The 12,964-nt window shown below is 36.8% G+C and overlaps 1 protein-coding gene across 1 annotated transcript in view; it reads left to right on the forward strand.

Moving 5' to 3' along the window:
• The first annotated feature begins 11,110 nt into the window (after positions 1 to 11,110).
• Positions 11,111 to 12,964, forward strand: part of LOC128663019 (sideroflexin-1-like) — a 90,889-nt gene continuing 89,035 nt past the window's right edge. Inside the window, 1 exon segment of the mRNA XM_053717143.1 lies at positions 11,111 to 11,228. The gene's annotated coding sequence lies outside the window, so the exon portion shown is untranslated.

Here is a 12,964-nt window from a genome sequence, read left to right on the forward strand (position 1 = left end):
AAAAGAGCTGAACTTCTTGGGGCATGCCCCGCAAAGGGCCCTGTTCAGGGCTGGTAAGGTTAAAGAGCTTTGAACTTTAGTAATTTAGAATAGGGTAGGGCATTTTTTTATTTTGGGGGGCTTTGTTATTTTATTAGGGGGCTTAGAGTAGGTGTAATTAGTTTAAAATTGTTGTAATATTTTTCTTATGTTTGTAAATATTTTTTTATTTTTTGTAACTTAGTTCTTTTTATTTTTTGTACTTTAGCTAGTTTATTTAATTGTATTTATTTGTAGGAATTGTATTTAATTAATTTATTGATAGTGTAGTGTTAGGTTTAATTGTAACTTAGGTTAGTATTTATTTTACAGGTAATTTTGTAATTATTTTAACTATTTTAGCTATTAAATAGTTCTTAACTATTTAATAGCTATTGTACCTGGTTAAAATAAATACAAAGTTACCTGTAAAATAAATATAAATCTTAAAATAGCTATAATATAATTATAATTTATATTGTAGCTATATTAGGATTTATTTTACAGGTAAGTATTTATCTTTAAATAGGAATAATTTATTTAATAAGAGTTAATTAATTTCGTTAGATGTAAATTATATTTAATTTAGGGGGGTGTTAGTGTTAGGGTTAGACTTAGCTTTAGGGGTTAATACATTTATTAGAATAGCGGTGAGCTCCAGTCGGCAGATTAGGGGTTAATAATTGAAGTTAGGTGTCGGCGATGTTAGGGAGGGCAGATTAGGGGTTAATACTATTTATTATAGGATTAGTGAGGCGGATTAGGGGTTAATAACTTTATTATAGTAGCGCTCAGGTCCGGTCGGCAGATTAGGGGTTAATAAGTGTAGGCAGGTGGAGGCGACGTTGTGGGGGGCAGATTAGGGGTTAATAAATATAATATAGGGGTCGGCGATGTTAGGGCAGCAGATTAGGGGTACATAGGGATAATGTAAGTAGCGGCGGTTTACGGAGCGGCAGATTAGGGGTTAATAATAATATGCAGGGGTCAGCGATAGCGGGGGCGGCAGATTAGGGGTTAATAAGTGTAAGGTTAGGGGTGTTTAGACTCGGGGTACATGTTAGAGTGTTAGGTGCAGACGTAGGAAGGGTTACCGCATAGCAAACAATGGGGCTGCGTTAGGAGCTGAACGCGGCTTTTTTGCAGGTGTTTGGTTCTTTTTTCAGCTCAAACAGCTCCATTGTTTCCTATGGGGGAATCGTGCACGAGCACGTTTTTGAGGCTGGCCGCTTGCGTAAGCAACTCTGGTATCGATAGTTGAAGCTGCGTTAAAAATGCTCTACGCTCCTTTTTTGGAGCCTAACGCAGCCATTCTGTGGACTCTCAATACCAGAGTTATTTTTATGGTGCGGCCAGAAAAAAGCCGGCGTTAGTTTTTCGGGTCGTTACCGACAAAACTCCAAATCTAGCCGTATGTGATTAGCAGCTAAATATCTATAGGTTGAAATTTGAATAGAGCTCCCCCTGTGGCAATCATTGTGTAAATTGGCCAAATCAAGTCACATTTCTTATTAAAGGGACAGTCTACACCAGAATTTTTATTGTTTTAAAAGATAGATAATCCCTTTATTACCCATTCCCCAGTTTTGCACAACCAACATAGTTATATTAATATACTTTTAACCTCTGTGATTATCTTGTATCTAAGCCTCTGCAAACTGCCCCTTTATTTCAGTTCTTTTGACAGACTTGCAGTTTAGCCAATCAGTGCCTGCTCCCAGATAACTTCACGTGCATGAGCACAGTGTTATCTATATGAAATACGTGAACTAACACCCTCTAGTGGTGAAAAACTGTTAAAATGCATTGTGAAAAGAGGTGGCCTTCAAGGTCTAAGAAATTAGCATAGCAACCTCCTAGGTTAAGCTTTCAACTTAGAATACCAAGAGAACAAAGAGAACAATGTACTCTTTCATTTGTCTTCAATGAGTATAATCAGTGGCACTGCATTTGCCTATATAATCATTATTTAATTTGTTTCTTACGTGTATGCGTGTGTTGTAAATAATGCTAATTGCCCTTATGCAACATGCTAATTTAATCGTCAATTTAAGCTACCACTATGGTTCATATATTGGCTTCTTCTCGGGCATATCATAGCCAGTGCCTCACTTGTCTCTGACCTCACCGCACGTCACTGCATGGCAGCCTCCACGAGCAACACGTGTGTGTATATATATATATATATATATATATATATATATATATATATATATATATATACAGGGAGTGCAGAATTATTAGGCAAGTTGTATTTTTGAGGATTAATTTTATTATTGAACAACAACCATGTTCTCAATGAACCCAAAAAACTCATTAATATCAAAGCTGAATAGTTTTGGAAGTAGTTTTTAGTTTGTTTTTAGTTATAGCTATTTTAGGGGGATATCTGTGTGTGCAGGTGACTATAACTGTGCATAATTATTAGGCAACTTAACAAAAAACAAATATATACCCATTTCAATTATTTATTTTTACCAGTGAAACCAATATAACATCTCAACATTCACAAATATACATTTCTGACATTCAAAACAAAACAAAAACAAATCAGCAACCAATATAGCCACCTTTCTTTGCAAGGACACTCAAAAGCCTGCCATCCATGGATTCTGTCAGTGTTTTGATCTGTTCACCATCAACATTGCGTGCAGCAGCAACCACAGCCTCCCAGATACTGTTCAGAGAGGTGTACTGTTTTCCCTCCTTGTAAATCTCACATTTGATGATGGACCACAGGTTCTCAATGGGGTTCAGATCAGGTGAACAAGGAGGCCATGTCATTAGATTTTCTTCTTTTATACCCTTTCTTGCCAGCCACGCTGTTGAGTACTTGGACGCGTGTGATGGAGCATTGTCCTGCATGAAAATCATGTTTTTCTTGAAGGATGCAGACTTCTTCCTGTACCACTGCTTGAAGAAGGTGTCATCCAGAAACTGGCAGTAGGACTGGGAGTTGAGCTTGACCCCATCCTCAACCTGAAAAGGCCCCACAAGCTCATCTTTGATGATACCAGCCCAAACCAGTACTCCACCTCAACCTTGCTGGCGTCTGAGTCGGACTGGAGCTCTCTGCCCTTTACCAATCCAGCCACGGGCCCATCCATCTGGCCCATCAAGACTCACTCTCATTTCATCAGTCCATAAAACCTTAGAAAAATCAGTCTTGAGATATTTCTTGGCCCAGTCTTGACGTTTCAGCTTGTGTGTCTTGTTCAGTGGTGGTCGTCTTTCAGCCTTTCTTACCTTGGCCATGTCTCTGAGTATTGCACACCTTGTGCTTTTGGGCACTCCAGTGATGTTGCAGCTCTGAAATATGGCCAAACTGGTGGCAAGTGGCATCTTGGCAGCTGCACGCTTGACTTTTCTCAGTTCATGGGCAGTTATTTTGCGCCTTGGTTTTTCCACACGCTTCTTGCGACCCTGTTGACTATTTTGAATGAAACGCTTGATTGTTCGATGATCACGCTTCAGAAGCTTTGCAATTTTAAGAGTGCTGCATCCCTCTGCAAGATATCTCACTATTTTTGACTTTTCTGAGCCTGTCAAGTCCTTCTTTTGACCCATTTTGCCAAAGGAAAGAAGTTGCCTAATAATTATGCACACCTGATATAGGGTGTTGATGTCATTAGACCACACCCCTTCTCATTACAGAGATGCACATAACCTAATATGCTTAATTGGTAGTAGGCTTTCGAGCCTATACAGCTTGGAGTAAGATAACATGCATAAAGAGGATGATGTGGTCAAAATACTCATTTGCCTAATAATTCTGCACTCCCTGTATATATATTAATACTGAAGAAAAGAGAAGTATGTTCTGTCCGGCACTAACACATAAGCTATATTAAGATAGAAATTTGTATAAACCCTGAGTAGTCTGGATGGGGGGACCAACTCCCCGGTGACGAGCTCCCCTCCCCACAAACGTTACTGTAAATATAATTGAAGAAATATGCATTTTTTGAGCTAAATATAATACAAGTTGAAAAACGTCAATGAGGCTTTACAGAATCCAATATATAATCAGTTGTTTCCCTGAAATGAAAAACAGGTTAATGACTCAACTGGACACATAATAACATAACAACATCCACCAATGGCCATTGGGTATATAATGGGAACTTGAACATATCAATAAAGTCCCAGATATAGTATGTGATTAATCACTGATTTAACTTATGATTTATGATTTATGGTATTAGTCCGAGCACAGTCACTTTTAATTCATGCAAATGTTAAGTGAAACAAACAGATGGTTAATCCACAGTAAGTTAGTGTTGTTGCTCTCACTTTAAATTGCAGAGTAAAGCAAAGCAAAAAAAGTAGTTAGTCCCCAGCTCATTAGTATGGTAATCTCAGTCAGACAAGGTATGGAGGTATCGTAGCAACTGTCAGCAACGTAATAGCACAGGATATAGTAAAGTCTCTGCAGGTCACAGTGGCCTAATCGAGGGCTAGTCTTAAGCTGTCTTCAGCCCCTAGGGTGCTACCTTAGAGAGACGTTCCCTCCTTTCAGGATCCCAATCACAGGGCGTGATACAGTTCATAAGACAAAACAATCCCCGCACAAGTTCAATTTAAGTTCCACTTACTTTAGACTTCCTGTTGGCGTGCTGCCGTTGGCATATATTTTCCTCCTTACCATACCTTGCTGTAGTTAATGCCGTAGTGGGTGACGCTCGTTACCGGGATCAGATATTTCCCCAAAAGACTGCCAGCGGTGGGTAGAGACAGCCTGGTCGGCCAAACCAAGGCTGCATACACACACGTGTTGCTTGTGGAGGCTGCCATGTTTACAAGCGTCTGAGCTTGCTCTGAAAAGTCTCTGCTTTTCCAGCACGCTGAAAATGCTGGGACTTGTGTCATCAGAGAGCTGAGCGAACGCCCAGCGCTGAGCTTAGAAGTCTTCACAAAATGCTCCAAGTGAGCTCTGAGTTGCTTGGAGCGCTTGCCGAACGCAGCTATAATCACATTCCACACATTCCTTTTTAACATATGTTGAGTGTGATTACATAATACTGAGCATGTGCACTGAGAGGTAGCAAATTCTTACAAGGGAGCAAAATCTTATAGAACACTGGTGTTCTGTCGAAAGTTGCTCCCTTGCTACGATTTAATACCTCAATGTGCCCATGCGCAGTAACATAATCGGACTCCGTATATGTTTGAAAAGAATGTATGGAATGTGGTTACGTAATTAGAAAAATGCACACATTGAGGTAGCAAATCTCGGCGAGGGAAGAAAATATTATTTCTCGCATTTATTAAAGTGATCGTGTAGATGCACGCCTGCACACTCAGTTAAACATGCTTTTATGATAGTGAGGCTCGCCTTCTCCTGAAAGAATTGAAACTAGAATAACTGGATGGGGTAAAGAAACCAAACTAAGGAATACAGTCAAACAACAAACATGATGATGCTCAGGAATACGGTCTTGTTTTTAAATTTTCTTTTTTTTCTCTCTCTTCCCCCCCTCTCCCTCTTTATGATGTAGGATTTAGACTGCTTTATATGACAGGAAGTAAGATGATTAGCTTTCTTGCTATCTCTATAAAAAATAGGAACAAAAAATTTGAATGTCGGGGGGTTAACCTTGCCATTAAAACGGAAAAGGATATTAAAACATCTCAATAAGTATAAACCCCAGATAGCCCTTATACAGGAGACACACCTGAAACCTATAGAAATCATTAAACTCAAAACCTCATGGGTGGGGGAAGCTGTTGCTACACCCTACTGTGGGCGGGAAAAGGGTGTCTGTATACTAATCCATAAAAAACTGAATTATAAAATTATATCTCAAAATATAGACCCACACGCCAGATATTTAATCCTAGAGGTTGATATTCAGGGATTAAAACTTGTGCTCTGCAACGTCTATGGTCCGAATAAACCTGACCCACTTTTTTGGGGAAAATTAAGGACATATCTAATGAATTTTAATGGGAAAAAATCATAGTAGCTGGAGATTTCAATATGACTCCAAGCTTAGAACTGGATAGATTCTCCAAAACATTAAAACCTATCCAAGCTAGGAGGAACACAAATATTTTACACTCTTCACACAAGACCTAAAGTTACAAGACATATGGTGTCTCCATAATCCTGATACAAAAACATACACATGTGAGTCTAAAACATACGGCACATTTTCCAGGATAGATCTCTTTTTAATCTCTGAAAATCTGCTAGGCAATATCACAAAAACAGATATTAAAGAAATCCTCATTTCAGATCATGCAGTCATTTCCTTACAATTACAAACTCATTTGGTGAATACCTCTAGATTATCTAGCTTTTCCTTCCCTAGATATCTAACAGATAATATCCACTTCAACAACTGGCTTAAAGAAAAATGGAAAGAGTTTTCTTAGAACAATAGTGAGGCCACTAGTAAGCCAGAATTATTCTAGGAGACATTTAAGGCTTTTATTAGAGGAGAAATAGTTGCTTATTTTTGTAAAAAGAAATAAATATATAAATCAAGAGGTATTCAATTGGCAAAACAAGTCAAAAAAAGTTATGAAAAATATATTGCAACTCCAACAAAAAAACAATTGGGAGAAATACCAAAGAAGTAGGCAGGAGAGATAAATATTTGTAAAACAGTAAGATATACAGTAAGATAAAAAACAAAAAATTAAGTTCAGGAGTCATTATGGTAGGTCAGCAAAATTTCTATCTATACTAATTAAAAATAATACAGATTATAACGCTATCCCAGTGCTCAGAGAAAATGTCCATAGAATTCATGACCAAAAATTGATAAAAGAGGCATCCCTCAAGTACTATCAAAAAATCTATGCAAAACAGGAGATAAAGCAACAAAATAAAGAAAAATTCTGGCATAGCTGTAATACACCTAGACTTAAACCAGAAGAACTTTCAGAATTAAATTAACCTATTACACTAGAAGAAGAAATAGCTCATATCCAAACAGCTAAGGGAAGTAAATCACCTGGGCCTGATTTTATTCCAGCAGAGTTCTATAAATATTTAAAAGATGAGATTTCCCCTATTTTAGTAAATCTATATAATCAATATTTCATTGACAATAAAATGAACTCTACTTATTTTACAGCCTCAACAATTTCATTAATTCTCAAAAAAAGTAAAAGATCCTGAAAAAATAAACTCTTATAGACCAATTGCGTTACTTAAAGGGACAGTCTAGTATAAATTAAACTTTCATTATTCAGATAGGACTTTTAATTTTAATCAACTTTCCAATTTACTTTTATCATAAAATTTGTTTTTTCTCTTGGTATTCTTAGTTTAAACTAAACATAGGTAGGCTCATATGCTAATTTCTAAGCCTTTGAGGGCTGCCTCTCATCACATGCTTTTTAAATCTCTTTTCAACACAAAGAGACGGAAAGTACATGTGGGCCATATAGATAACACTGTGTTCAGGCACAGGGGGTTATTTAAGATTTAGCACAAAACAATGCTAAATTTAAGACAATAGATAATAAACAGTCACAGTCATGTGACCGGGGGCTGGAAGAAGGTTCCTAGATACAAGGTAATCACAGTGTTAAAAGTATATTAATATAACTGTGTTGGTTATGCAAAACTTGGGAATGGGTAATAAATGGATTATCTATCTTTTAAAACAATAACAATTCTATGGTAGACTGTCCCTTTAATAACGACTATAAAAATATCTAGGGATCTTGATCCATGAGGACCAAGTCAGATTTATGAAAGGCAGAACTATCTCTAAAATAATTTGACGGGTGCTTATGATTTTAGAATACTATTGGAATAAAAAGGGTGAAGAAAGGAACACAAATAAACCAGACAGCGATACTTTCAGTCGATGTCAGGTATTATTATTGGAGATACCAACACAGTTCTAACTTTATTTGCAGATGATCTGTTGTTATTTCTAAGCAAAACACAATCTTCCATCAGACAATTTTTAAACATGGTAGAACTATATGGATCATTTTCTGGCTATAAGATCAATACAGATAAGTCAGAACTCTTATGGATCAGCCCCCCAATTAAAAACAACTACCAGACAAGTGGTATCATCTGAACTTTCCCTCTTTACTTTATAAAATGGATGAAGATCTTAAAAGATGGTCCCAACTGCCAATTTCCTTGTCTGCTCGAATATCTGTAATCAAAACTATTCTATTTCCCAAAATATTATATCTATTAAAGAACTTGCCGTGTATTATTACTCGCAGAGATATCTTTAAATTTAATAGCATGGCAGCTAAGTTTATATGGCAAAATAAAAAAATTTGAATATCATCTACAAAATTAAGTATACATAAACATGCAGGAGGATTAGCTCTATCAAACTTAAAGTTTTATAACCTAGCCGCTTTAGTAAAAGTAGTGCTAGATTGGATAACTGGTAAGGAGTATGTTACCAATCTACAATTAGAAACCAAAATAGTGGCACCATTCTCCCTGAAAGCTATTATTCACTGCACAAAGGTTAAAACCCCTAAACATCTTCTAAAAATGTATACATTTAAAAGCCCACTTTTAGCCTGGCAGAGATACACGAAGGAAATTCGGGTTGATCACAGAGTATCTAAATACCTCCCGTTAAAGGGTAACCCTGAATTCCCCCGGGGAATCTCTTCCCCTGTATTTGAAGAATGGAAAAGCAAAAGTCTTATAAATTTATTCTAGGTAAAAGAAGAAACCACAGAAGCTATAAAATCATTTGATAGGCTTAAACAAGAATTTAATCTTCACAAACACAGTTTCTTCTCTTATCTCCAGTTAAGACATTTATTTTACCAACATATTAGTAACTGTGAGTCTAATTAGGACCTGTGCAATCTGGCTACAGCAATAAATCTCTATAATCAGGGATTATATTCTCTCTCTTTTTTATATAATACATTGATCAATAATATGGGTATAACACATCTGAACTGGCTACAGTTTAAATGGGCTAAAGATTTCGCAACTATAACGCTGGATGAAATAGGAAAAAGCTTGGAAATGGTAAATATATCTACTAGAATAGAATCTTGGAGAGAATCTCATTGTAAAATTTTAAATAGAATCTACATAACACCAGCCCAAATGGGCAAATAGACACCAAAATAAGCCCTCAACGTGTCCTAAGTGTAATAACTTTAACGCAGACCTTATCCATTGCTTCTGGACATGTCCGAAGATTAGACAATTCTGGAACAAAATCAATTATTGGTTAAATAAGACTCTAGAAAGAAATTTTGATCTTGACTCCAAACTTGTCTTTTTTTCTATGTATGCCAGATAGACACAGAAACTATAAACTGAAAAACTCAGTGATATTACTAGGAAGAAATCTCATACTAGCAAGCTGGAAAGCTAAACAGGCCCCCTCCTTACCTATATTCTTCTCTTCTGTTTTTTCTTCCCCTTTTTCTTCTGGAAATTAGCTAAAGATTTATCTAGTCTGAAATAGAGATATTAAGATTGAACTAACTTTCGATTTTATGATTCCCTCTTTACTGAAAGATACCTTAAAAATGTTTAGTATAAAATACATTGGAAATGACATTTCAGATAAGACACTCAGTTCTTGACTTAGACGGAATCAGTGACGTAACTTTCTCTTTCTTTTCTTCTTAACATTATTCTTTTTTCTTCTTGGGCCAAGGCCATTTGTCCTTTCTCTCTCTTTCTTCTTTTTAGTGGATATACTTAAAGGGCCACTAAACCCAAAATCTTTCTTTCATAATTCAGATAGAGAATACAAATTTAAACAGCATTACAATTTACTTCTATTATTTATTTTGCTTCATTTTTGAGATATCCTTATTTGAAGAAAAAGCAATGCACATGGGTGAGCCAATCACATGAGACTTCTATGTGCAGCAACCAATCAGCAGCTACTGAGCATATCTAGATATGCTTTTCAGCAGAGAATAAAACAAATTAGATAATAGAAGTAAATTAAAAAGTTGTTTAAAAATGCATTCTCTTTCTAAATCATGAAAGAAAAAAATGTGGGTATCATGTCCCTTTAAGTACTATAGAAATAGATAATAGGGGCGGTGAGCCCCCATTGTCAACTTCAGAAGTTAAATACCTATAGTAATATTTGCTTTGGAATATTGTAAGAAAGAATTACATAATCCTATAAAAACATATTTATATAATATTTTTCTTTTATGGAACATATAACAAAGTGAGAGTGAAAAGATGTTGTACTTGATACATTTTATGTTTTTTTTTTATCTTCTAATATAACTGTGTGGCGCAAATCTCTGAATGTTATATAATGTTCACTTTTGTTATGGAATAAATAAATAAAAATAAAAAACATGCTTTTATGACATTTCTACGTGGTAATTATTGATTGAATTACAAAAGGTTTTTGACTGCTCTTCAGCTGCACACATCTAATACAAATGAAATAAAGTGTGTCTCTGCTTCTACAAAGTTTTAATATGCACATAATATATATAATTCCAATGGTATGATGCTGGGTCATATGGTTGTTTTCCAATTTTAGTATATTTCTGCAATCTACAATTATTGTATAAAAATGCTGTGTGTAAATGAAACAAGTGCAACTAAAACCATCTCTAGTACAGGGGTATGCAAAGGCTCAGCAGGGATAAGACAGTAGATCATGCATGTTGTGCAGAATAACAAAGATATCTATCCTTTCCAAACAAAAGACTATATTTAAATACTTTGTTCTCGTCTGTGTTTATTTTAATTGAAACAAAAATTAAAAACACATACATCCACATAAACTTCAAAATCTTATTATTATTGGTATAATCAGCAGCAAAGATATGCACAATTCTTCATACACACACACATACTGAAACATACATTGGCTCCTTGCAAAGAAAACAGGAATGAACCGGTTTCAGAGAAGAGTATGTAGGTAGTATGATAGAACAGGGTTTAAATAAAAAAAGAAATGAAAAGTCCAACTGTGGCCCCAGGGCCTTAGGATAGACTATCATGCTATATAATGTTCTATTGATTTTGTGAGGACTGTAAAATGTAGTCTCATTTTATAGAACCACCACAAAAACACACGGTTCAGATCACAAGCGTATGTATAGCTTTACAGTTTGTTTGTCCTATCTGTCTCCCTGTAGTGTAGAGGGATGATGTCACTGTGTCATGTGACTACAGCAGCCACTGCAGCACGGTTGGCACTTGGCACTAAGGAGGGAGCAAGAAGCCGAGAGCATCTGCTACAGGTTGTGACCGCACTGCTGCTGTAAGTGTAACCCTCTTTTTATTCACATGATGCAGATAATGCACGCAACACTGTACATTAACATTATAGCAGCAGTGAATTGCAGAGTAGTCGTGTATGACAGCCTAAGAGATCAATGAAACCCTGATTTGATATGACATGCATACTTTCACATCGGTCCTTTGACCCTTTAATTAACGTGTGACGCGTTCCGATAATGTGCAGCACAAGCACGTTTCCGTGTAAAGTCGCGTGCTTTTTGCAGTTTGCACTGTTCATGCTGCAGTGCTCATCATTTCTGGGGGATGTCTTTTCTCTGGGGGCAGGGGAGGATTGGCAGGTGGCAACTTCTGCACAGTGGCCCTTTAGCGATACCTCCATTTAAATTTTATTTTCGGTATTAAGACAGTTTAAAATATATTTTAATTGAAACTAGAGCTTATTAAATGCGCTATATATATATATATATATATATATATATATATATATATATATATATATATATATATATGCACACACATATTCACGCATACACATCTATAGAAACGATCCACAAAATGCACATATAGGAATATATATACTTTTAAGCACCTGCTGGTCCAAAGCCTGAACTCTACTGTATACTTAAAGGGACGTTGTAGTTAACAGTTTTTTCTGTTTCATCTAAAAGAATACATTTCAAATGGTAGTTTATTTTTCCCCCTATCCTGAATAAATCAAATTTTACTTTTCACCCTTGTAAAGCATGTCCTTCTCCTCAGTCAGTTGTCCTAATCAGCCTGACTGTGGATTGGTAATACTGTATATAATTATTCTGACATGTACATGCTGCTTTCTCACATATATCATAGAATATTTTTGAGTATAATGTTCCTTTAACTATGCTGCAGATTGACTGACCTTGGATCATGCTACACAGGGAATACTCATTTATATTTGGTCACTGATCATTATATAAATAGACCCTTGTCTATTCAAGCTATATGTCTATAGACCACAGACATCACACAGTCCTCCTTGCACTATCCCATAGCAGTCACATACCTGAAAACCTCTAACCATACCCCTCTACACACCTATTCAAGCTGTATCTCTAGAAAACTAGACCCTTGTTCTCCTGCACCCATTGTCTCTGTTACATCCATACATTCACTAATCCTAAACCAAAGCATACCCCTTACACTTGCTCCCTGGCAGCTATATGTCTACAGACCCCAGCCCAAGCTATTGACCTTCTTCACACCCTATTTGTAGTATATACCGGTATTTAACTATCCCACTGTAGATAAATGCCCCCTGCACCCCTTCTATGCCAGATTGATATGCCTGTAGACAACATGCTGGCACTTGCAGGAGTGATCACTGGTCACACAGATTCTGCACAAGAGTCTGTGTGCAGGGAGGTCAGGGGCTGCAGGATGTCAGGTTACAGCACAAAGAGATTGGGAGGAGGAGACTGTTAGGGGAAGAAACTAGTAAGAGTGGGAGTGTGCGGCTGTTCTCACTGTTCCTTTGCAAACTGTGTGATTTCTGCACATCATTATTGTGTGTCACACTGCTTCGCTGTGTGAGTTGTCAGGAGTGCTTACCTAGAGGTTCTGCCTGGCTTCCCTTACAAGCTCCCTCCTCTCCACCAACGTGCCTGTGTCTCCTCCTCCCCTCCCATTATCTTTTTGTTGTAACCTGACATGCTGCAGCGTCTTCCCTCCCTGGTCCTTCACTGTGCCACAGACTGTTGTGGAGAATCTGTGTGACCA

The sequence above is a fragment of the Bombina bombina genome, chromosome 6 (assembly GCF_027579735.1).
Source record: "Bombina bombina isolate aBomBom1 chromosome 6, aBomBom1.pri, whole genome shotgun sequence".
NCBI classification, from domain to species: Eukaryota; Metazoa; Chordata; class Amphibia; order Anura; family Bombinatoridae; genus Bombina; species Bombina bombina.